Source organism: Orussus abietinus, unplaced genomic scaffold (assembly GCF_000612105.2).
Source record: "Orussus abietinus isolate OABI.00-Male unplaced genomic scaffold, Oabi_2.0 scaffold4, whole genome shotgun sequence".
NCBI classification, from domain to species: domain Eukaryota; kingdom Metazoa; phylum Arthropoda; class Insecta; order Hymenoptera; family Orussidae; genus Orussus; species Orussus abietinus.
This window is the reverse complement of record NW_019396014.1, coordinates 1,982,653-2,005,251: the sequence shown is the minus strand read 5'-3', so window position 1 is coordinate 2,005,251 and position 22,599 is coordinate 1,982,653. Positions and strand designations below refer to the sequence as shown.

The 22,599-nt window shown below is 50.1% G+C and overlaps 1 protein-coding gene across 2 annotated transcripts in view; it reads left to right on the top strand.

The window, feature by feature from the left end:
• Nucleotides 1–8,834: 8,834 nt before the first annotated feature.
• Nucleotides 8,835–22,599, top strand: part of LOC105695790 — a 57,685-nt gene continuing 43,920 nt past the window's right edge. For both annotated transcript variants that reach the window (XM_012417709.1, XM_012417708.1), the window contains exon 1: nt 8,835–9,519. The gene's annotated coding sequence lies outside the window, so the exon portion shown is untranslated. The remainder of the gene's footprint in view (nt 9,520–22,599) is intronic.

Below are 22,599 nucleotides of genomic sequence, written 5' to 3'. Positions count from 1 at the left end.
ATTAAGGGGAGCAGGGAGAAAAAGGACGCTCGTCGAGCGGCGTCGTTTCGACGGTGCGCCTCGGCGTGGGCCGTCGGTACGCAAAAATGCCGAGCCGATAAGATCGCTGCTCTTTCGAATTAATGTCGCTCATTTTTACGGGGCCCGAAAAGGCCTCCTCGCCTTATAGAAGCGCGGCTAACAGTCGGTGTCGCCTCTCGGTCGGTCCCTGGTTATAAATTACGCGTTTTCTCTTAACGGGCCTTATCCTTAATTTATCCGCGGGCGCGCCTCGCGCGGAATGATTTTAACGAGCGCCGCTCCACCGGCATATTTCTCGATGCCGGAGAGCCCGTTACCGGCGGTCATTTCGGAAATCGTTTTTCGCAACAGCGAAAACGATCCTCGAGATCCTCGTAATGGCCCGGATGTCGGGGCTTTTGCGTAAGGAATTACTCAACGGATACGATAAACGAGATAACAATGAGGAATAAATCCCTCATATAAGACGATTTCCCAAGGCATAGGTAAATACCTTCCCTGGATTTTTCGGGATTAATTCCCTGTTTGCCTTTGACTCTCTGTCTTGTCGATGAGGTCGTAAAAGTCACAGAAGTCGCTCGGGATTGTTATTAGAATTATTTTTCGGATTATTCGATACGTCTTGAGGTGGAGAGGTGTGGGGAAGGTCGGGAATAATGGGAGGTGTAAGGTCCTTTTTGCGTGGAAGGGCTCTTTCTTCCTTCACGCTCGACGGTCCACGGTAGTCCAGTAATGGCCGTCATGCCGAAGAAGCCGAGGAAGAAGCCGAGGAAGAAGTCGAGGAAGAAGAGGGAAGGGGTCTCGATCGAGCGATTATCGCGCGAGGTAATGAGCCGTACAGAGCGCAAAAAGGACCCGCGGCTCGCGACCCGGAGGATGAAACGCTTCCAGGACGAAGGAGTGGTCCCATTCATTCCTCGACTCTTCGACTTCTTCTACTGAAACGCGGTTGACAATTTTTGGATGACGAAGAGCGTCCTCTTGCATCGAGCTCGAAAAGAACGACAGGATCGCCAGGACGCATCCTTGAAGCGCCACGAGACATTTCTCCGCGGAAAAGCGACTCGCCTTTTAAATAGTCGAAGTAGAAATGTCGTAAAAAAAAAAATAAAAAAAAATCGATTGACTACATTTGGTTGATTTTAGAAAACGTCTTGGTTCAGTGAACGGAATTTCAGTTCGCCTCACTTCATTAAACGTAACCCGTTTACTTTCATCTATTAAAGCGTTTAATTAAATATCCCATTGTTTAGAAAGTAACAGTAGGAAGTGGTTTAGACAATGAATCGAATATTTTGGTTGAATGTACTTAACACTTAGTGCGATCTATCAGAGTATTCCAAGTAATCATCCGAAATTATTAACCAAAGAATTTCGTTAATATTTGGGATGTCGCGTAATAGCCATTTTTCAACGATTGAACCTATTCAAATTTATTGATTTATTCAAATGTTTCTTTACGCGAAGAGCAAGGAGGAGGGAGGAAAGTAGGGAGTGTCGTTACCGTCGATTTAAAATGGCACTTGGATCGAAAAGCTAGGCTCGCAATGGCGACAGTAACATAGGTCATGCCGCGGCAAGTAATGCCAACGATCGCCCGTAAATTATCCGAGGGAAATTCCTGCGGGATAACTCGTGGGAGTCGGGTAATCGTGCAGCTCGTACGGTAACTCGATCGGACTTTCCCTCGTTTATATTCGCGATTCCAAGGCAAGATCGCGATCCGCGCGATCTGCGATCGGTATCGGGTCCGCGACACCCCGGAAACTTCCATTTCCCGATAGGGATCTGCAGATCCAGGCCGGATCCAGGCTGGATCCAGGCCGGCAGTCGATCACCTCGCGAAAGGGCTTCATTCGGAGTAATAACGCACTCGGCGGTACCTCCGATCCCGAGGAAATGCCCGAAAGATTAATGTTCCCTTCGGGGTGAATTTCTTACGCATGCTCCTCCACCCGGCGAGCCGGAAACGCCTCTCTCCAAAGAATATCGAAAACGTCCCCTCGATCCCGGGTATCGATTGATCGAAGGGGTCCATTTAGATCCTTCCTTGCCAATGGGAGACGAGATTTGATACGCGATGACCGATTAATTACTTATTAGCCAGAGGTGTCGGCCGCGCCGGAGAAATTCGATATCGCGGCGATCGATCCCATTCGATGGCGCGGATTTCGATTTCAAGGGGACCGCTCCCGGGGGAGGGCGAATCGCTCAGATCGGCCTGCGTTTCTCCGCAAGATCATTCGCTCTAGATGTAGGTGACCTGGTCTCTTGATTAACATGACTTGTCGGCCGCGACGTAACCCGACTTTTACGCGGCGGATATCTTCATTAGAACGGATCATCCACCGCTAGAAAGTAGTCGATCGCTCGTAATAGAGGGGTAATTAAAATCCCAGAGGTTTCCCGGGAGGTGCGCCAGTGTGCGCAGGTGCGTGTACGACCTTGCGGAATAATCGCACGCGTCAGGGATGCGGCTCGGTGCGGCTCGTACCTGTCGAGCTGCATGTGCAAGGGACTTCCGATTCGAGGTATGTAGTACATTCGATTAAAAAAAAAAAAAAAAAGAAAAATGTTAATTAATGCATCGCGCGCGTATTTCGAGAGCTGCATGAACAAAGGACCCCTGGCACGAGGTACGGTAGGACTTACGATTAATTAAAAAATATCTATTAATTAATCTATCGCGCTCCGCATTAGCGTAGATATCTGGGTCGCTCGCTTTTCGAGCAGAAACAGGGAGAGAGGCTTTTCTAAGCAGGAAAAGCGATTGCGGCGAGAAATCCCTGCTCTCGGCAACGTATATCAATCATCTCGCGATCTTCCCGAAGAGAGCTCGGAAAAGTTAATAATCGCTACCTGCAAGGGTACGGAAAAAAGGAGTAACGGGGAGAAGGAAAAAAAATAGCAAACGAGTGCCGCGGACATTTACCTCGGCTGCGAGAAACGGAAGTCCGGCCGTATGACTCTATCCGCCGTCTTTCCCTTTCTACGTCTAAATTACACGTAAGTGTAAGCACGTATGTCTTGCGAATGACGGGGCACAAAGTATCGACACGCCGACGTGCGTAAAAATGGCCCAGGAAACCCCTGGGAATTTAATTACCTCCCTCGGTGCCATTACGATTGATCGACTGCTTTCTAGCCGCTCGCGGGAACGGATCCGCCCTAATGAAGCGGCCTCCTAAATTAGTGTTATTAGGCGGAATATCGCTCGTGCGGAAAAAAGCCGTATTAATTCAAAAATTCCCTATTAGAGAATTCTTTCCGGGACGGGACGCCGTCCATTACCGGAGATCGTTACTCTTTAGCGAGGAAGCTGAAAGCATCCATCAATCATTCCATTTCCCTTCTGAAGAGAGCTAGAAACCGCGCAGACACAAATTGGCGCTATGAGAGACGAGTCGCCGAGGTAAAAAGCTGAGCTCGATGCAACTGAAATTTAGTACGAGGTCGGTGAATTTTTTTCCTGACTAAAATTATAATTCCATGCCGGGAAGTGCTGATAAGGATAACGTCGAAACTGGGGTAGGTCAGGTCGCACGCACGCTTACGCCGGGGGGAGTGCTCCAGAAAATGTATTAATCCGTTAATTACTTCTTTCAACGCCGTTCTTGGCGCTCCGCAACTTTCTACTGCTTGATGAACCGTTCTAATGAAGTTGCGTCTGAAATTAGCGCCATTAAGAAGAGAAACGATCGCTCCGAGATGTACTGTTTGTGAGGGGACTTTTCTCGGGGCTTGATTTTATTTCAATGTCGATGATTTAACGTCGAAGGAAAGGATCCATCCATAACCTCCGATGAAGAGGGCGCACTCTAATAAAGACGTTAACGCGGGTTATAACTCATACGCACGCGCAATATTTCCAGTCTGATTATGATCCTCATTATAGAGAGCATGCGTGAAGTCGGTAACGCGTTAATTTCCTATCGGCCGATAATAACACGCGCTATAAATTTCCCCTTCGGGTGGAAACGCATGCAACGCCGATTTCATCGATAATCGATTTATTAATCCAAGCGAGACGGTCGTTGTGCGAATATTTTCCTACGGTGTCCAATTGTCCTCCGCGTTTTCACCGTCGTTACCTTCACCTTCGGGACCACGTGGTCCACTTCTCGGAGACTTCAACGCTTCTTTTCAGGGTAAGGAAAAAAACAAGATGGCGGAGGAAAAAACGGCAAAGGGTTTTGCAGGTTGTTTTTTTTTTTCACGCGAGAGGAAGGAAGCTTAATCTGACAAAAATGGATTTTGAGGGCGCTTTTTGCGGAGAGTCTCTGTCACCTGACAAGGAAGGACTTTTCGAGGCTCTCCTGAAAATGAAAAGGAATGATTCGAGAATCTTTCTTTTCTAACCGCGACTGGCGAGGCATTGAAAATGAAAACCCCGAGGAAGAGAGACCGCGCGTACCCACGCGGCGCTGTCGCAATGTTTGCGTCGCCATTGTGGTCGCGGTAATTAATTCGCTTTTCAGACTTTTCTAGGCCACGACGAACGTCATTGACTTCTCAGTCACTCCGCAGATTTCCTCCGAGAGTATTCGCGAAGGCCGTCTCCGACACCTACTCTCGATTCGCGAGGAGTCGCCTATTGTTGCGAGTACTGCGTCATCACGCGGATCATTACTGCGAGGAATGCCATTCGTTGCCGGATGGAGTTCCGAGTGTTAAATGATGCACTCCTGGAAAAAGTAATTCCTCTGAAATTCGATAAAAGCAATATTTATCCCGAGGGGATATATACTCAGAAAATCCATAATTTTAACTCTCGAAATGAAACACTGTCGGAATTTTAGGGTATTTCAGGTGGCGGGTCATTTTCTTAAAAAAGAAAAAATGAAAAAAAAAAATTAAAGCCACTAAAAATCAACGGAATCGCTTACACTGTTTAAGGGTTCGGGCGTGGCTAGAAACCGCGGTTTACGTAAATGGAAGGAAATCGTGAGTCGACGGAAAGAACGGGGAAGCGAAAAGGGGTATATCTGGGAAGGTTGGACGTAGATCTCGCGGACGTTCCCGGCCGTTTCGTGCCGCGAGGCGTAAACCGTAAACGCGGCTCGGACATTATAAATTAACCGGCGATATCTCGGCGCGAGCTTATATATCGGGCCGGTAATCAGTTGGCGGAGAACACCGATGCACTCGGTCTTGCACCGAGCCGCATGGTAGCGCACCAACACCGGGAAGGGCCGCGACCGGAGCTAATGTCGGGACTCGGCCGGTGCTCGCACCTATGTATACACACCTGCGATCGGTGCCGGGTACCGGGCTCATAGAGAGTAGGTGGCCACCTAAAAGGTACAAACCAATGGAGACGCTCGCTCGACCGTGGAGACACGAGCCCGAGGCCTAGTCAATGCACTCGGGGGCCGATCGCGAAAACCCGAGTCCGAGTCGTCGTGACTCGGCTCGGCGATTTTTTTCCCTGGATTTTCCTCGATTTTTATCCCGGCGTCCAGGTCCGATAGAAAGCCGGGAAATGCACGGCAACTGGTACTTATTAGGCCGGCACTCCGAATTCCCGGTCGACTGGACCGTCGTTGCAAACGAGCGGTGTTACCGGGCCCAAAGACGTCGGTCCTAAAATATGGTACTTTCGTCCCATAACGCTAATGCCGGTCTTGCCATTCTTTCCCAGAGGCCCGGTTTCCTCCGGTGCTCGTTCCCCGTAACGTAACTGATACTTATGCAAAGCGTTTCGATAATTTCTCACTGCCGACTTAATGCATATCCCGACCCATCGATGTATCCATCCCGTTGATCTGGATCACCTTCTCAAGGCAGTACCTCGAGTGGGAACGCGCTGGCCCGTGACCGGATTCCTCCAACGTTTCGTTTTCGGTCCACCGGGATCTCCCGGATGAGGTGCAGTTCCGTTCGATCAGAAGTGAACATTTTCATCTCTTATCAAATTTTTAAAAATTCTTTCCAAACAGGATGTACCGAATTGGAACTTCGGCACGTGCTGGTGGAGGCCCTAAGGAAGAACGCGATACTCATGAAATTTTATATTTATATTCCAAAACCATTTTTCATTTACTCCAGTCTAGAACGTGTTCTTTCTTTCGAAATATGAAATTTCATAGGCATCGCGATTTTTCTTAGGACCTCCATGATCACGTGCTAAAGCTAAAAATGTAGCATTATAAGCGCGATTTAGGATAGAATGATCTATTAGCTTGACAGCGGATTGCCGGCGAGGTGCAAAACTTGCTTTCGATAAAAAATGAAAAATTCCATTTCCATGATCACCCTTCGTAAAATCTCGAATTAAATGCTACGAGTCGCCGATGAGATGGCGAAGTTATATTCGAGCCCGAATGAGAAATTCCGTCCCCCGAGGTGGACGCGCCTCGTGGGATCGGAAATAAAATCAAAACTAGAGCAGTCTACTACTAGCCCACTTGAGGAGGGGTCACTCGGCTGTTCTCAGCTGACCGTACGGTACTTAAAAGGCTCTTATATAAAACTCTAACGACCGTTCGCCGGTATCTTGGCGCGGAGGACGCGTTAAAATCGAAGTAACTCGCGGCTCGTCGGGTTCTCGATATTCGCGTTAATCCGTTTAAGCAGCGAGCCCATCCGAGAGTTGACAATAATCCGCTTATCCGGCTCGTCATTTTCCCGCGAAACGGGATTAAACAAGGGACGAGATATCCTTAACAGAGGACCGGTACACCGGTGCGTCGGGCGAACTCGTTCTCCATAATGGCGGCCGGCCGCCATTACCGCCGATACGGTAAGGACGGGGAAATCACGCGAAACCATGAATTCTACGAGTATATAGGATTCGTTGCGGCACACGGAATCCCGCGATTTCCCCTCTTTCCACTCTCACCTATTTTTGCCCTCCTTATTTATGGGTATCCTTGAATCAAACGCACCTACGCGTCCAGAAGGGACCGTGGGACCAGGCGTCGCCGGATTCAGGCCGAGGGATGTTAGGTTTCGCTACATTTTTAAATGGTGTTTCTATATTCCGTTTCGTTCCTTATTCGTTCTTTTGCGCGTGGAATGATCGAGATTTCGATTTGAAGAGTCGACCGGTGGAATTTACATTTTTAAATGGTGTTTCTATATTCCGTTTCCGTTCCTTATTTATCTTTTTGCGCGTGGGATTATCGAAATTTCGCTTTTCACGTTCGATTCGAATAGTCGACCGGTGGAATTTACGTAGATAGAGGTTAGGTCTTACTACATTTTTTAATGGTGTTTCTATATTCCGTTTCGTTCCTTATTCGTTCTTTTGCGCGTGGAATGATCGAGATTTCGATTTGAAGAGTCGACCGGTGGAATTTACGTAGATAGAGTTTAGGTCTTACTACATTTTTAAATGGTGTTTCTATATTCCGTTTCCGTTCCTTATTCATCTTTTTGCGCGTGGGATTATCGAGATTTCGCTTTTCACGTTCGATTCGATGAGTCGACCGGTGGAGTTTACGTCGATGGAGGTTAGGCCTTACTACATTCTTTAATGGTGTTTCTATATTCCGTTTCCGTTCCTTATTCATCTTTTTGCGCGTGGGATTATCGAGATTTCGGTTTCCACGTTCGATTCGATGAGTCGACCGGTGGAATTTACGTCTTACTACATTTTTTAATGGTGTTTCTCTATTTCGTTTCCGTTTCTTCCTCGTCCTTTTGCGCATGGGATTATCGAGATTTCGTTTTCCATGTTCGGTTCGGAGAGTCGACCGGTGGACAGCTCAGCTCCCTGACCGTCAGCGGCGTTCCAGACGGCGAGACGTCCCGGGGGCGTCCCTTGGGAATCCGCCCGCATACCCCTGCGGACGCAGGTCGTCTCTCTCGCTCCTCCTGCCCGTTTCCGTTCCCTTTCTCTCTCTCTCTCCCTCCGGCGCGCGAACAGCTGCCGCCCGGTCGCGCCTTCTCTCTCCCTCACGCGCGACCTACGCGCTTTTCCGTTTCTCGTCTCGCTCCGGCGTTACGTGCCGTACTTGGAGTCCCTTTTCGGCCGGATGAGAAATTGCCCTTCCCCGACCCGGCCACATCCTTCCTCCCGATTTCGACCTCGAGGCAACAAAGAAACCCAACGGCGATTATCTAGAATTTAAGGCGACTTTGGAAGCCTCGTTTTGGAGCCGCAAGGTGTCTACCCGCGTGACGATACATCCTTAGAAAAAAAATCCGTGCAAACACATCGGTACAAATTTATCCGACACTCGAGCACGACGTGGACGCTACACAATTGAATCTATCTCACAAATCTCCAGGATTTATCCTGACAAAATATCTCCAGAATATGGTTATTGGCTGAAAAATATTCAACGCGATCAAATTCCATGGGGTAATAACTCCTGGTTGATCATGCCAATTGCAGTACTTGGGGTAACAAGAGCAACGAAGAAAAATATATTCTGAAATGACTAAAATCTTTGGTCGGTCGAATCGAGCGATTTAAGCCGAGTGATGCTGAAAATTAGTTTCGCTCGATCGAAGCGTTCCCTGGAAATAAACAATTAATTATCCCACCGAGCAAAACCATCAGGTTTTCATTTCACGGGCACAGGTATTTATTGTATGTATATTCGGGAATAGGAGCCGTCAACTCCGGAGGAATATCTCTAGGGAACGTGCCCTAGCCCGGGGCCCCACAAAGGGTCGCCGAAACGGACTCCGACCGCGAAGGTCCCTGCCGGCAGCATCCCGCCCATGGAGCCGACGGGGAAGGGATGGATGACCCGATCCCACCACGGGCGCGCCCCTCCAGCTCCAGCGCCGACAGGACCACTGGTAAAGCCAGTTTCGCGCAGCTCCGCCGAGCCGGGCGCTGCTTCCCCTCAGTGCGAAGCCGACGACCGTGCCCGACGTTGCACCTGTCACCTGAGCGCGCGAGGCCCCGTCTCGTCCCCCGGTAGACAGAGTCCTCACGGAAGTGAAAATTCCCCCGGGACTAGAGGAGGCACGTGACTTTCGGGGGAAAAAGCAAAACCGAGAGAGAGAAAGGCGAGAAAAAGCGAGCCGGCACCCCGGTGACCTTGAACCGGTTTGGATTAAGGGCGCAGGTGGTCCGCGCATGCCGGGTCGGGCCCGGGATTAAGGGAAAATGTGAGAGGGGAAAATAAGGGGTACGCGAATCGACGGACTTTGAACTTCATTATTATTATCCTTTCGGCGATCCTTCGAACATCTTGTCGGTTCTTTTAAGCCGAGACTGGGCGCAGGATCTTGGGTGCTTCTCCTGGGCTTTCGGGATTGTGCTTGTATTTTCTTTATTCATTTATTATTGGTTTTTGCATCGGACGTCTCGGTCGGGACTAGAGGCGTCCGAGTGGTGAGTGTTGTGAGGGGAGAACTGGGTGGTCCAGGCTGCGAGGATCTTTTCTGGTCCCTGAGGATCCCGAGGGTCCTGTGGATCCTCCCTGGACCCGTGGACCAGGGTGTGTCGCGACTCCGATCTCCCTCTCTTCTCGTGGATGAAGATCCCGAGGAATCTCCTTACCTGGAGGACTTTCCGACGTCGCATCCTGCACCTCGGTAAGTACTTTTGGGTTTTACTTATTTCTTCGTATTTTTCTCTTTTTTTATTCAGCCAGGACGGGCATTAAATTTCCAGTCGTTAATCCGAGGACGTTTCGTTGCGTCTCCGCGTGTCACGTGACACGGCGGTGTCCGTACTCTTTTCTCGGCAGATCGGTCACGCATGGCGAATCGCCTTATTTTTCATTTTTTTATTTTTTTTTATTAATTTCCAACTGGAATCAGGACGCGAGGTTGGAATGGATCCCTCGCCTCGTTTTAACGATCGCGATAAACCACGCGAAAAGGAGATCGGAAGTCACTTTTTCGATGGATTATCGGATAATTGATTTCGTGCCGATTTGCCGGAATTTAGGTGTAAGCCGCACACTTTTCGCCATCGATTCATGAGATCGGTTTAATTCTGCCCTCGTGGCGCAGTTCTTAGTACAACGCCGAACTTGAAACTGCGCGGTTGCGTACCGGATCTTGGGATGAATTATGCGAACGAAGGTCGGTTTTCAATTAGCGATCGAAGGAGCCAATTGCGTAATTGGACGGGCCGAGTCTCGGTACACGCCTCGTCGATCGCTCGCAACGGATCGGAATCACGGGAAGGCTCACTTGTGGGAATCATAGGAAGATTCGAGTTTTCCACCCCCAAGGAATTCCAGGTCTTCCTATCGATTGCAGGGATGTCGGGGGTCCCGAGGGAACCGCCTGAGAATCCTAACCTTAACCTTGGCCGCGCCTGAGAATCCCTCGGGATTCTCAGAAAAACCCCGCCCCCGGTTTTGGAGGGTGACTCTTTTCTTTTTTTCATGTGGAATTATCTCTTTCTTTTTTTTCTTTGAATATAGGAGTACCATAACAGAATTCGAGTGTATCGAAAATTGGACATGAGGGCTCACAGGCGAGGATGAAAATTGAATACGTGAATATCCACTGTTAAAAAAAATATTATTTTATAACATACTTTCGAATGAAATGTATAGCGTATGTTATAAATTTGTTCTGTTCGGTACTTGATATTAAACGTTTTTTTGGCAAATAAATAGATTTGACATATGTTCGGGGCACGTTCGAGGACGATTTTAGAGACAGTCCTAACTTAAAAAAAATTTGGTATGTGTATGAATTTTATGCATTTTTTTAACAGCGTACGAACGTCAGGTTCTATTCGGAGGACCAAATCCTCGAATGTTTTCTACCTTGCATCTTATCGTCCGATTATCTCGCTATTCCTGGACCGCAGTGGGAGGCTTCGGATTATTCCTACTTACCGATTCAATGTCCCGCCATTTGCGTTTCCTGATTGCTCGGCAAGTGTGCCAAGAACATTGTCGATAAGCGCGAGGCACCCGAGGTGTACACGCTTATCTGCGTAATGGAACCGCGTAGGCAAGTCCCGGTGGCTTCGTCCCGGTTTTTATCACTTCAATTTCACAATTCCTCGGGCGCACTTGCTCGGCTAACCCTATTTGGCCGAGGTAAACATTACCCGATTACGTACCCACTCGGTCCAAGGACTGCGGCGAAAAGAGTCCGAAAAGATCGAGCAATTCAAGGGCGCCCGTTCGGTTTCCAGTCCGGCAGGACTCGTGACAATGTCAATTTGCCTCCGGGTTTATGGCGGAAGAGGCCAAGTGATTAAACACGTGTAGAAATAATCCAAGCCCGGATTGATGATCAGTTGCGACACTGGTTACTCTTCTGTCAGCTCCTGCCTTTCTAATGTAATAATTTAAGTCCGCCATTACGGTGGTCAATCTTCTTTTACCGAGTATACGCGTCTCCTCTTCGGGACCGTTTCTACCGGTGACTCGGCTGAAAGATCCTGTCGAAACTTCGAAAGGATCACGCGATTGCGCATCCTCGGCCGCTCGTGATATATTTCATCCCGATATGATATTTCCGAAAGGCGGACGCGCGTAATGGCCGCCAAGTCGAGCGAACTCGGTGGATGCGTTTCGAGGTTTAAAATTTAATAATTGCGGCTCTCCGTCGCGGCACTCAATCTTCTTTTACCGAGGCCATGCCTCTCGCCGGTGCGTCGGGTTGTCCGATGGGAAAGAAGTTGACGAAAAAGTAGGTAACGCAAAATGAAGCACCGCCGAGCGGTTGCACCACCGCCGAGCTGCACAGTCAGCTGTAATCCATTCTCCTGGTTTACTGCTTAGTCCGCAGTTATACTTCCCGTGGGGTCTTATTTAACTGTAACAACTAATAAATCATTACGCACGCCGTTTATTATCGGGGTTGCACCATGGCGTTATCGCCTGTAGATCATGCAAGGTGTGCAGTTGCCAAGCACGTCGTTCGACGCTCGACAAATCGTTCCCCGATATTTTTCTGGCTCCTTCTCAAGCCATGAATTTTTCTACCTCCGTATCTCCATATAGATAAAGCCACGTTAATTCCATGCATTCATTTCGGAACACCCACGGCGCAGGCGCGTCAGGTAGAGGAGACAAAATTTCACGGCGCAAGTGGAGGCACTATTCCCTCCTCTCCCGAAAACCCATTCCCAAGAGGTTCTGCTTTGGTACGAAGCTTTTGCCAACTCCGTGATTTCCATCCGAGAACGACAAACAGACCCTCTGGGACTCTTAAATATGCTGATTTTGGCAACTTCGTCCGTGACTTCCATACAGGAGAAGTCAAGATGGCCCTAGCGTAGCGCGTAGAATCATTCTATGTGGCAACTTCGGCACTCCGCGTGTCGCGAGTGCGTATCTTGATTTTACTTAACTCTGTGTTCTAGTTCTGAATTTAAAGAAATCCCTACATATGCTTGGAATACTTGTTCGAGCGGGATAAATGATTCCAGTTGATCTTCTGAGCCTCAGGAAAAATTATCCTGGGCAGGGTGTCCATCGAAGTTGCTGATTTGCTGAATTTGATAAGGCTAGGTGGAGAAGCTTGGTATCGGTAAAAGTTCTTTCAAAAATATTCCTGAATGGATTTACGATTATTGCCTGATCTTCCTTGTATAATGAAAACTTATTACTACATCTGTCCCGACACTGCAGCTTCTATGAGAAAACCCGACTGGGGTGTTTCCCGTGGTTTTCTTTTTTTTTCTCACGGCTGGAATCGTATTCCAGGCTTATCGAGCGGTATGCAAATTCAAGGGGCAGCCGCGTGCGTAATTCGGGCTGCGGGAGGAATTAGCGGAAAGTAAGTAGGCACCCGTCGGGTACTGGTCGGGCGCAAAAAGGAGCAACGGAGGCGAGTCAAGTCGGCCGTGAAAACGTAGGATTTACTCGAGCAGAGCCATAGTTTTCATTGGACGATGCCGCCTCCGAGATGCCTTTGTTCCTTCCTTCGCGGTTACTTTCGCGATTATTCGTGCGAGACACATTCTCCGGTGGTAAGCCACTCGCGTTTTAAATCCCCCTCGATCCGGGGGCTACCTCGAAGTGTGCCATCAAGGTCGTCTTCGGGATCGATTCGATCGTTTTCGACGAGCGAGAATCCTGAATCGAAACCCGAAACTACTAGAAACGATAACAGAAAACTGAAAATCATCGGCACTTTGAGGGTCGATTTTGTATCCCTGGTGAGTGTGCTCATTTCTCGGAGTTTCACCTAAAGGGAGTTTATTCACCGGATTTAGTGTCCTCCGGATGAAAATAGGAAATTATCTATGTACGTCTGTGTCGATTAATCTCACGTGAAGTATCTCACATTTTCACTCCGGTGGATGGTATAAAATCGTGGGAGTCGCTCCCTTCTGGTATTTTCACCAGACTCGTGTTTCAAAATCGCCATCTTGCCGCGCTTGAAATTCGAGAACGAAGGGGATTCTGGAAAGAATTTGGGAAAGCCGACTCGAGGCGGCAGGACCGACAAAAAGTTGCGAGAAGGGTCGGGCAAGGAGTCGTCCTTTCTTCCGAATTCCGGGGGCTGCAGGGACGAGTCTTTGGACCAAGGGGAAGAGTGTCTCCGCCGATGGCCACGATCCCGCGTAACCGGTAGGGAACTCTATTGACCGGTTATGGGCAAGGTAGTCTCGGACAGTCGAAGAAACCAGCCGAAGGAACGACCGGAAACGGGAACGCGCGACGCTTAATGTCGCCGGTTTTCTAAGCGGGAATAATCGCTTCGAAGCGATACCTCCTCGAAATACCCTCTAACGACGGAATATACCACGGCCATTAGTGGAATTATGCAAAGGACATTCGTTCCGTGCAATTCGTTAGGTCCGATATTACTCTCCGGGTGTTTTGCAAAGTACGGCTTAGAGGTTAGGTTTCCCCTTTCGTCCGGGATCCTGGAACCGTTCAAGAGACGTGTGACATTGCGGTAATTTATTTAAAAGGAAGAGCGAGATGCGGAAATTTTGCGCAGTAGCGCGGTCTGCTAGTTTTTGTCTCTCGCGCGGTTATTTCTTCTCGATTGGGGAGACGTTTCATTTAGGAATTAACATCTCAAAGGATCCTCCTCGGGAATAAATCTCTGCCGGGCAATCGTTCACCCATCACGTTCCAGGGCCGCGATTAAACGCGGACCCTGCGATCCCGGAGCCGACGTGCAATTATTCCCATTTATACAATAGTGCCCACCGTCCTGGCGTGCATTAAACGTCCCCGTTTCAAAATCCGGTTTCCACAGGGCAAACGGCGGAAAGTAAAAGTGTCGGGAGAGTCGCGACTCCCCTTTGGGTCCGCCTCTCGGGGGCAATTTGGAAAGATAATGGGAATTGTCCCCAACCTCCGGGACGATAACCCGACGAGATATCTCGGTGGAAAGGAGTTGGAAAAAAAATTAACCTCGGACCCTTCGCTCTTGGAGCGTCAGAGATAGACGTAGATACCCGCTATTATCAGCGGGTCACTTCCGGAGGGATAGATGGGAGTGATATGTGAGGTCGACTCGGCAACTGGGAACGAGTCTTTCCCGTTTGTAGAATATTCACGATTTCAACCTCCATGCCTTCCTCAATTTTTAATATGAAGCTATTAATAATTAACCGTCGACCTAATATTTACGTAATTAATCGTATATTTACGTAATAAAAAAAGCGCGATTGGGACTTTTCGACGAGACTTTTCCGACAGTCCCTGGCACTCATTTGAAAACATGTCAAAGTATGAGAGAGAGGAGCATGAAATAAAAATGATATTCGATTTGGGGTAAATGGGCTCGAAGAGGGCATGGGGGGGCATCTTTACTTTAACATGTAAATTTGTTCATGGGGTTTGCAATGTTCGTAGGCGAGGGGAGGGATAAAAGGGGAAAGGCGACACCGAGTTCCAGGGGAGCCGGACTCCCGTGCAGGTTACTCCGAGGCAAGGATAATGCACGCGACACGAGATATCCTTGAAGCCCGATAACGGTCCTGGCGGGAACGACGCCTCCGTCCCGGCGTCATACGGGAACCTGGCCACGGATTCTCCCATACATAGACGCGCCTCGGAACGAGTGCGCAAGGTACGAGTACAAATGAGTACAGCGCTCCTCGTCGCGTTCCCACACTTCGGCCGGCAGCCCCCGAAGGATTTCGGAAACCGGCAGTCATTGTCCTCAGAGAAATTACCGTAATGCCGAGCCGATGTAAACTCCTCGAGGCGGATCGCCGGCAGTCCTGTGCTCACGGATTTCGAATTTGAAGCTAATACCCGGCGAAGACACGCACTTCGAGGAGTCGTTGAACCGACGAGTCCTCCTTCCGGCGAAGAGCCTATCTGGAGGTAAATCGGCCTCCTGGACGCGAACCGTCGACGGGCGATGGGCACACCATGGATGATGTAGAAATTCACGTAAGACGGAAAACTGCGCTCCTGGATGGCGATGGAAATTGGTCCTATAACAGAGTCTAGAAGGTGAAAAACATCTAAGAGCAAGAAGAGTCCTGGCTCTGTGCAAAGCTAAGACTAGAACTTACCTGATAGTACTTGCGCGAAGTGATACGAAAATGGGAATGGTTTTTGGTATTTCATTTTGGACAATATGCCGGGCGTTCGATCGATTTCCGCATAGGCCGATCGGCACTTGCCGCCGAGGTTCCGTGGCCGCTGCGGTTATCGCGCGGCCTCGTACCTATGCATAAACATATGAATTATAATTGAACGATCGCCTATCTCGGTAGCCACGGCGCGAGAGCCAGCGGTAACGAGTTATGAAGTGCAATTTGCATGCAGCCGAGATTCGACTCGTCCCCGTCGTAAACCCGAGGAGAGGAGGATCCTCGAGAAGATCTTCCAAAGGCGCAGCACATATCCATTTTGTCCACATTTTGCAAAAAGAAAAGAAAAGTAAACAGCGTGTCTCGCGACTTCGTTTCACGAGAAGAACTGAAAAGACCGTCCAAAGGCGCGTCACGTTTCAATCTTCCACCGGGAAAAAAAGAAAAAAAAAATGGAAAAGAAAAGACAAGTAATAATCTATCCCGGGATTTCTTTTCTCGTTACGCCGGGATAAACGTAGACTATATTTACCGATTTCGCAAAAACCTCCGATCGATCGACGTATGCAATTTCTGCGCCGAGTGTCTCTCATTGACACGCCGATCGCGGATCGACGTCGGTCTCATTTCAGATCGAGCGATACATCGATCGGTATTTAGAAGTGCTCCCAGGAAGTCGGGGTGACATAACCCCAGAAGAAATGAGAATGTTAAGGTGGCAGTCGGCCGGTTGCGCAACTCGGGAGAAGGGAAGAACGCCGGTCATTTTTACCAGGTCCGTTTCCTCGCGAGTTACATGACCGACCTCGGGAATAAGTACTTACACGGTCCACGTGGTGTACACCGTCGGGTCTTACCGTAAAAGCGAGATCTAAGGTGGCCGAGGAGCGTCGCGTGCTAAAGCGGATCGGGAAGTCGTGGCGAACAGGTGCATCGGACATTCCGGAAGCGTTTCGCCGGATAATTCGCCCGTTTCCCTCCTCCACCCCCCCCGGTCGGCGATCTCGGGAAGTAATGGCGGGTCGCGACCTCCGGTTTAATCGGCGATTTATCGCGATCCGAGCACGGAGAGGCAAGATGGGCGTCCTCTTCCCCGATCCCCCGATCGGTTAGGTCAGGCCGTCTAGGAATTAATTTCACGACGCAGCGGGCGACGCTTCGATTAATTGCCCGATCGAAATCGATTAGCGCTTTCGCGCCGTGAGATCCTCTCCCTTGGGATCTCGAGTCCTGGGGAGGATTCGCGACCCCCGGGTGCAGTGCTAGGTGCAAGCGACAAGGAGACTACGGAATTAGATAACGAGTTTCCACCTGGCGCGTTGACAAGGGGGCCTGGAACCAAAGTCTCAAAAATGGGACGAAGGTCCTGAAATTTTGGAAAATGGCGACCGGGAGGGAGGTCGTATTCTCGGCGCCGAAAATGGAACCAAAGTGTCGACAATGGGGCGAAGGTCCTGAAATTTTGGAAAATGGCGACCGGGAGGTCGGGCGTATTCTCGGCGCCGAAAATGGAACCAAAGTCTCAACAATGGGGCGAAAGTCCTGAAATTTTGGAAAATGGCGACCGGGAGGTGGGGCATATTCTCGGCGCTGAAAATGAAACCAAAGTCTCAACAATGGGGCGAAAGTCCTGAAATTTTGGAAAATGGCGACCGGGAGGTGGGGCATATTCTCGGCGCCGAAAATGGCCGACCGCTCGCGAGTCGAGGGAGTCGCGAGGGATTACGTAAAGGCGCGCCCGTAGATGGCGACCGGGGCCTTTTGAATGAACCTGCGCGAGTGGTCCGGGGGGCGGGTTGAGAACCCCTTCGATTCAGGTTCCGGCGGGGTTCCAGCCGAGTCTGTCGGGTGGCGCGAGCCCCCCGTCTCGTAAACCGGCCCCGAGATATCCCGGCCGGGTCCTCGCCGCGTGAAAACCAAGCCGGACCTGTTCCTCGGGCCCCAGGGGCCCGGGGATCGCCGCCCGATACGCGCCGTCGGCCCCGTTGGGGCAGGTTCGGAATTCGGCGGCCACCGCCATCTTGGAAGACAGAGAGACATCCGACGTTCCCTGCCGTTTTCCAGTCTGGAACTCCCAAACGATGGCGTTGGCACTGAGAAAACCAATGTGGAACTCTGGAAATTCGGGGACCACCCCCGAGACTTATGGCGTTAGCTCGCATTCAAACGCAATCTCGGATGGCTTGGGTTTGCTTTTTACGTAATACGTATAACGATCGACGGGTAAAAAGAATCTCGATTCGGGTTCCCGACGCGTTTTTGCGCCGCGATGACCGCAAGGGGTCCGATGCTTGAGTCTGATGGGAACTCCCGAGGGATCGGCGGGATCGCGCCGGGAGTACACGTTGGGGCAGGTCCGGGATTTGTGGGGAACCATTGAGATCGGAGACCATTAGCATTCATCGAAAATCGCTTCCTGTCTGTGTGACGATTGTCTAGGCTCAAGGTGAAGATCCTCCTCGTCGTCTCCGCTCCTCGTAATAATTTCTCTTTATGCTTCCCTTGCAAGAAGCTGCAACCGGCCGGATGAATCGCCGATTCAGAAGGCACTTTACCTCCCGCGGGCTTTCCCTCTCATAATTAATAACCCCCTCTTTGTTTCCGCCACGGCTGGTTAACTCGCTTCTTCGACTCGTCCTCTTTCTTTTCTTCTTTCTTTTTCGGCAATCCCGCCCCCCCCCCCCCCGCGCGGTTCGTGCACTTTTCAGGAACTTTCCTTTATGCAGTTCTCTAGTTCCGGCGAGGCTTCCTGCAAATCGGACCACGGTCGAGCCACTCCACGGGTTTGCTTTGTTTTCGGTTCATTCGCGGTGGCGAGTGCGTACTTTCTTTTGTAACGACTACCCTTTGTTCTACCAGTGGCGGGGTTTAATTGGCTCAATGAATCGGAGCCGAAAAAGCAACGTTTTGTCGACTCTTTCCTGAATCTTGGTCCTGGGTAGGCTTGCTAATAGTTGCCATCTAGAAAGTCCTCTGTTTTCAGACAGGAGACAATGATGTCCCCGGTTCTCGTCGGGTTCTCTTTCTCCCCTTTCTCGAAGGAAGAAAGTTAGGTTAGCTCGCGGAAATTCCGACTCGATTGGATCGCACCGATTTTTGGCACGGTGAAATTTTTTCGCGCGATATATTCGGCCCCCCCAACATGGCGTCCGCCTTTCATTTGCCCGTACAACGATCGCTCTTTTATTTTCTCACTCTCCATCGTGAATTCCGAGGTCGATCGGAATTTTCGGGCCAGCGATTAAATTCCCGATTTTTAAAACAGACGTAATTGATTTACTGACACGTCGATTGTTCGTTCCCTTTTCCAAGATGGCGGCCGGGCGCCTCTTAGTCCCGGCCCCACCGAGTTGCAGCCACACTTTTATTGGATCTCGAACTCTGATTGTGAGATCGAAGCTAACGAAAGGTCCGGCAGTGAAATTGGCAATTTTTAAAACAGATATAACTGGTTTACCGATACGTCCTCCCATCCAAGATGGCGGCCGGACCCCTTTCAGTCGCGGGCCCACCGAAGTGGCGGCCGCACTTTTATTGGATTTCATGGGATAACGCGGCGCAGTCGGTGGCTGCAAAAAGCGTGGAAGCTTAATTTGCAACAGGACGTCGACGTTGGATTTTTCAACAGAAACGTCAGTCATGGTCTGTTACCACGTGGGGTCGCAACGAGGCCGGGCTATTTCGAGATCCTGAATTCCCCCTTACTTCTCCCGACTTTTATGCAAAGCGCCGTTTAGGCTCGGAATTTATATATTTACCCGAGCAGCTCTTCTGTCGGGACCGATGAATTATCTACGATCGCGTGTTTCCCAATGCGATGGGACTCGTAAATAATGTCGGGCCCGCGTTGCAATCCGACAAAGTAGGCACGCGATTACCGCGATCCATAAACCTTTGTACAGGCGAAATAACTGGTTTATCAACGACGTATCAGCTGTCGGGCCCTCCTCTCCAGGTGGCTCCTCGGCCTCGTTTTACGAGTTAACCGTCTCAGAGGTGCTCACCTTTTCCCCGAATTCGCCCTTAAAAACCGATGATCGGAGCCGCTCTCGATTTCAATCCCGACATACGCCCGATCGGCGCTACAAATCGTCGCGAAAAATCGAAGTGAACAATCGGCCCCGCATTCTGGAAACGATGTTTATCCTCGACTTTCACGGGAGTCCCTGCGGAATAATTGGGAGTCCCGGTTTACCCGGGCCCATTAGTCCGCCATTGTTCCCCGGGAGGATCGGCGAGATGCGACGTCCTGGGATTTAATTGTTATTTAATTGGGCATTGTTGCTCCCCGGAGGCTCTCGCGATCCGCCGACGCGGAGTGGCCTCTGAACCTCCTGAAGGAAAATCGGTGTCGTGACTGGATACTCGGAAGCAGGGGAGGCCACTTCCGGTCTCCGAGGCCACTCTCCCGATCCTTCCCCAGATGCAATTATCAAGATTTTTCCGGTAACCGGAGGTGTAGAGAAGATGATCAACTTTTTATCATTTTCAGAAATACCTAACCTCTCGATTATTCCGGAGCGGCTCGGAAGGTCCCCGTCGATCTTGCGCAAGGAACTTTCGAATCTCGACATTGGCAACCCGATCGGAATCCCGAATCGACGGGATGGGGTCCTCTGCGTCCTTTGTCCCCCGAATCGCTCTCTCTTCCTCCGAGGACTCGCGCAAAAACCGGGGAGCGTCCCGTCGTGAATGAAACTGGGCACTCAATTTGGAGCATCGCCATGGGCGAGCCTCGAAAAAGTGTCTCTAACGCGCCGAGAAGAAACTCTGCCGACACGTGTCGGAAGCGTCTCGGTAAAAAGCGTTTTCTAGGGGCCCACGGAGAGAAAGAAACGGCGAGTCGGCGCTCATACGATTCTCCGTGACGCGAGAGGAAGAAAAATATTCATTTTAAGGATTCCGAGGGAGGTGGGATTAATCATGTATGAGATATGGGAGATTAGAGATTCCTTGACACGGGGATATATGAGACTTTGAGGACTCGCAGCTTCTCCTTCGGGATTTCCTGCGCGCACAATCGACCGAGTCGCATTTATCGGGCTGACCTTTTCGGGGCCGGTGCAAAATTTCTCGATCCTATCTGCGTTCCGTGAGGAGGATTAATTTACGGGTCTCGCGTGTTCCGCGGTAGTTTGCAGGACCGATTAAACGTCTCCTGGTACACAGGAAGATCTTTATTCGATCCCTTTCGAGTGGCGCTCTTCGGCGACGTCCTTGCGTCTTTACGCGCGAAATTTGAAATTCGACCGGGGGATTTTCTTTTTTTTTTTCGATGGGAATTTTCATTCTCGGCGTACTTCAAATCGAGCAGACGTTAGAAGAGAGCGAAACTCGAGCCGGTGTAACGAAAGTAATGGCGTCGTTGAGGCTTTATGGCTCTCTTAACGAGTCCACTACCAGAGGGCCTTGAGTCTTTGAAAGATGGCGGCGTGGGTGCGCGGCCGCCATTACGGTGCACCCTTTGCAAGCTGCTCTCGGATGCACCCGACAAATGCACTCGGCATTGCCCCGCGGACATCTATCTCCTCTTCGAGGAGAACACCGGCCATTATTATCGGCCGCACCCAAGCCCGGGGCCGCGTCGTTATTTATTAAACCGCACTATTTCCAAAAATAGGCCTCATAAGTCGTCCTTGGGAGCGATTAAACTCGCAAGTTACTCTTAGAGTATTTATTTCATGGTTATTTATTAAACCGCACTATTTGCGAAAATAGGCCTCCAAAAGTCGTCCTTAGGCGCGTTGAAATTCGCGAGTTGTTCTTAGAGTTTTAATTCCACGGTTAATTGTTAAACCGCACTGTCAATGAAAAAAAAAAAAAAAAATTAACGGGCCTCCGTAAGTGGTTTTTCCAATGCTGTTATTTATCAAACCGTCCCATTTCCAAAAATATGCCTCCATAAGACGTCCTTGGGAGCGTTTAAATTTGCAAGACAATCCCAGCACTCGCAGACTCGTTAAATCGGTATTCCGCGAGGCCGTTGAAGAGAGTGTTCCCGCGAATTGGTATTCCCTCGGGTACATTTTGCTCTCGAGTAACATTCTCACTCCTCGCGTCGTTTACTAAATACGTGCAACTCCTCGGAATCCTCTCGAGGCCGGGGTACTCCGCGATATTGCGAGTTCCCTCCCGACAGCGTTCGGCCATTTTACCGGCACGCCGATCGTTCTTCATAGAGGGATCCTCGAGAGCGGTCAAGGCCTCGTCGAAGCCGAAGGATTTAGCCGGTGTTCGTGAAATCGGCAGTTCCTCAGGGACATTGCCCCTGGGTGCCGTTTTCACCTGGCTCGGCGGCGTGTGCGGTGTATAAGCGAGCTCCTCTCGTCGCCTATAAGGTTACAAGAAGGGTAGAGCGACCGCATGTCGGCCGAGTCGACGGCGAGAAATCTCGACGGCCGACGAGGACGAGGATCGTGGGCGACGTGCCGTCCACGAGGGAAATCGGCGGCGTCCTTTTCGCCAGGTCGCGGTGCGCACTCGTCTTACCTGTCCTCGGAGGTACGTCTTGTCCTTCCTCGGCGTCGTAGCGCCGTAGAAACCGAGATCGGCCTCGAAATCGAAAGGACTGTGACCGGCGTCGGGACGTCGCCCTCCCGTGCACCTAGCGCCAGGAGACGTCTTTAGATCCTCGACCATATACGGTGTCAGAAAAAAGTATGACAATTTTTTAAACATTTTTGTTGGAACTTTCATTCGGGCACGGTATACAAATTTCATATTTTCAAATCAAATGTATAACATATATTAGAAATTTAGTACATACGTGTAATAAATTTATAATAGTGATCATTTTTTAACGGTGTATTTAGACTAACTCATTAAACTCCAGTCGTCGCTAATCCAGTTTACCCCTTTCCCGGCAATGCAAGGTCTAGACATGTATGGTCTAAGCTTTGGACCCATCCGAAAGTCTCAGCCGGTCGGTACTTAATTTGTAAAAAAAAAGGAAAGAAAAAAACGTGGAAGTCGCATTCATTCCGTTGCGCCACATCCTTTCCCTTTTCGCCAGAGAGACATTTTCTCCGTTTCATAGAGACACTCCACGTGATCCATTCCTCTTCCGCTCGGTCCCTGGGTTCTTTACGGCGAGAATCGCCCGTCGTTGCGGCCCGTTTGACGCAACAAGTGTCCCCCGTGCACTTAGCGTGACGCTTGTCGCCATAATTCCCCGGGGCCGACTTATA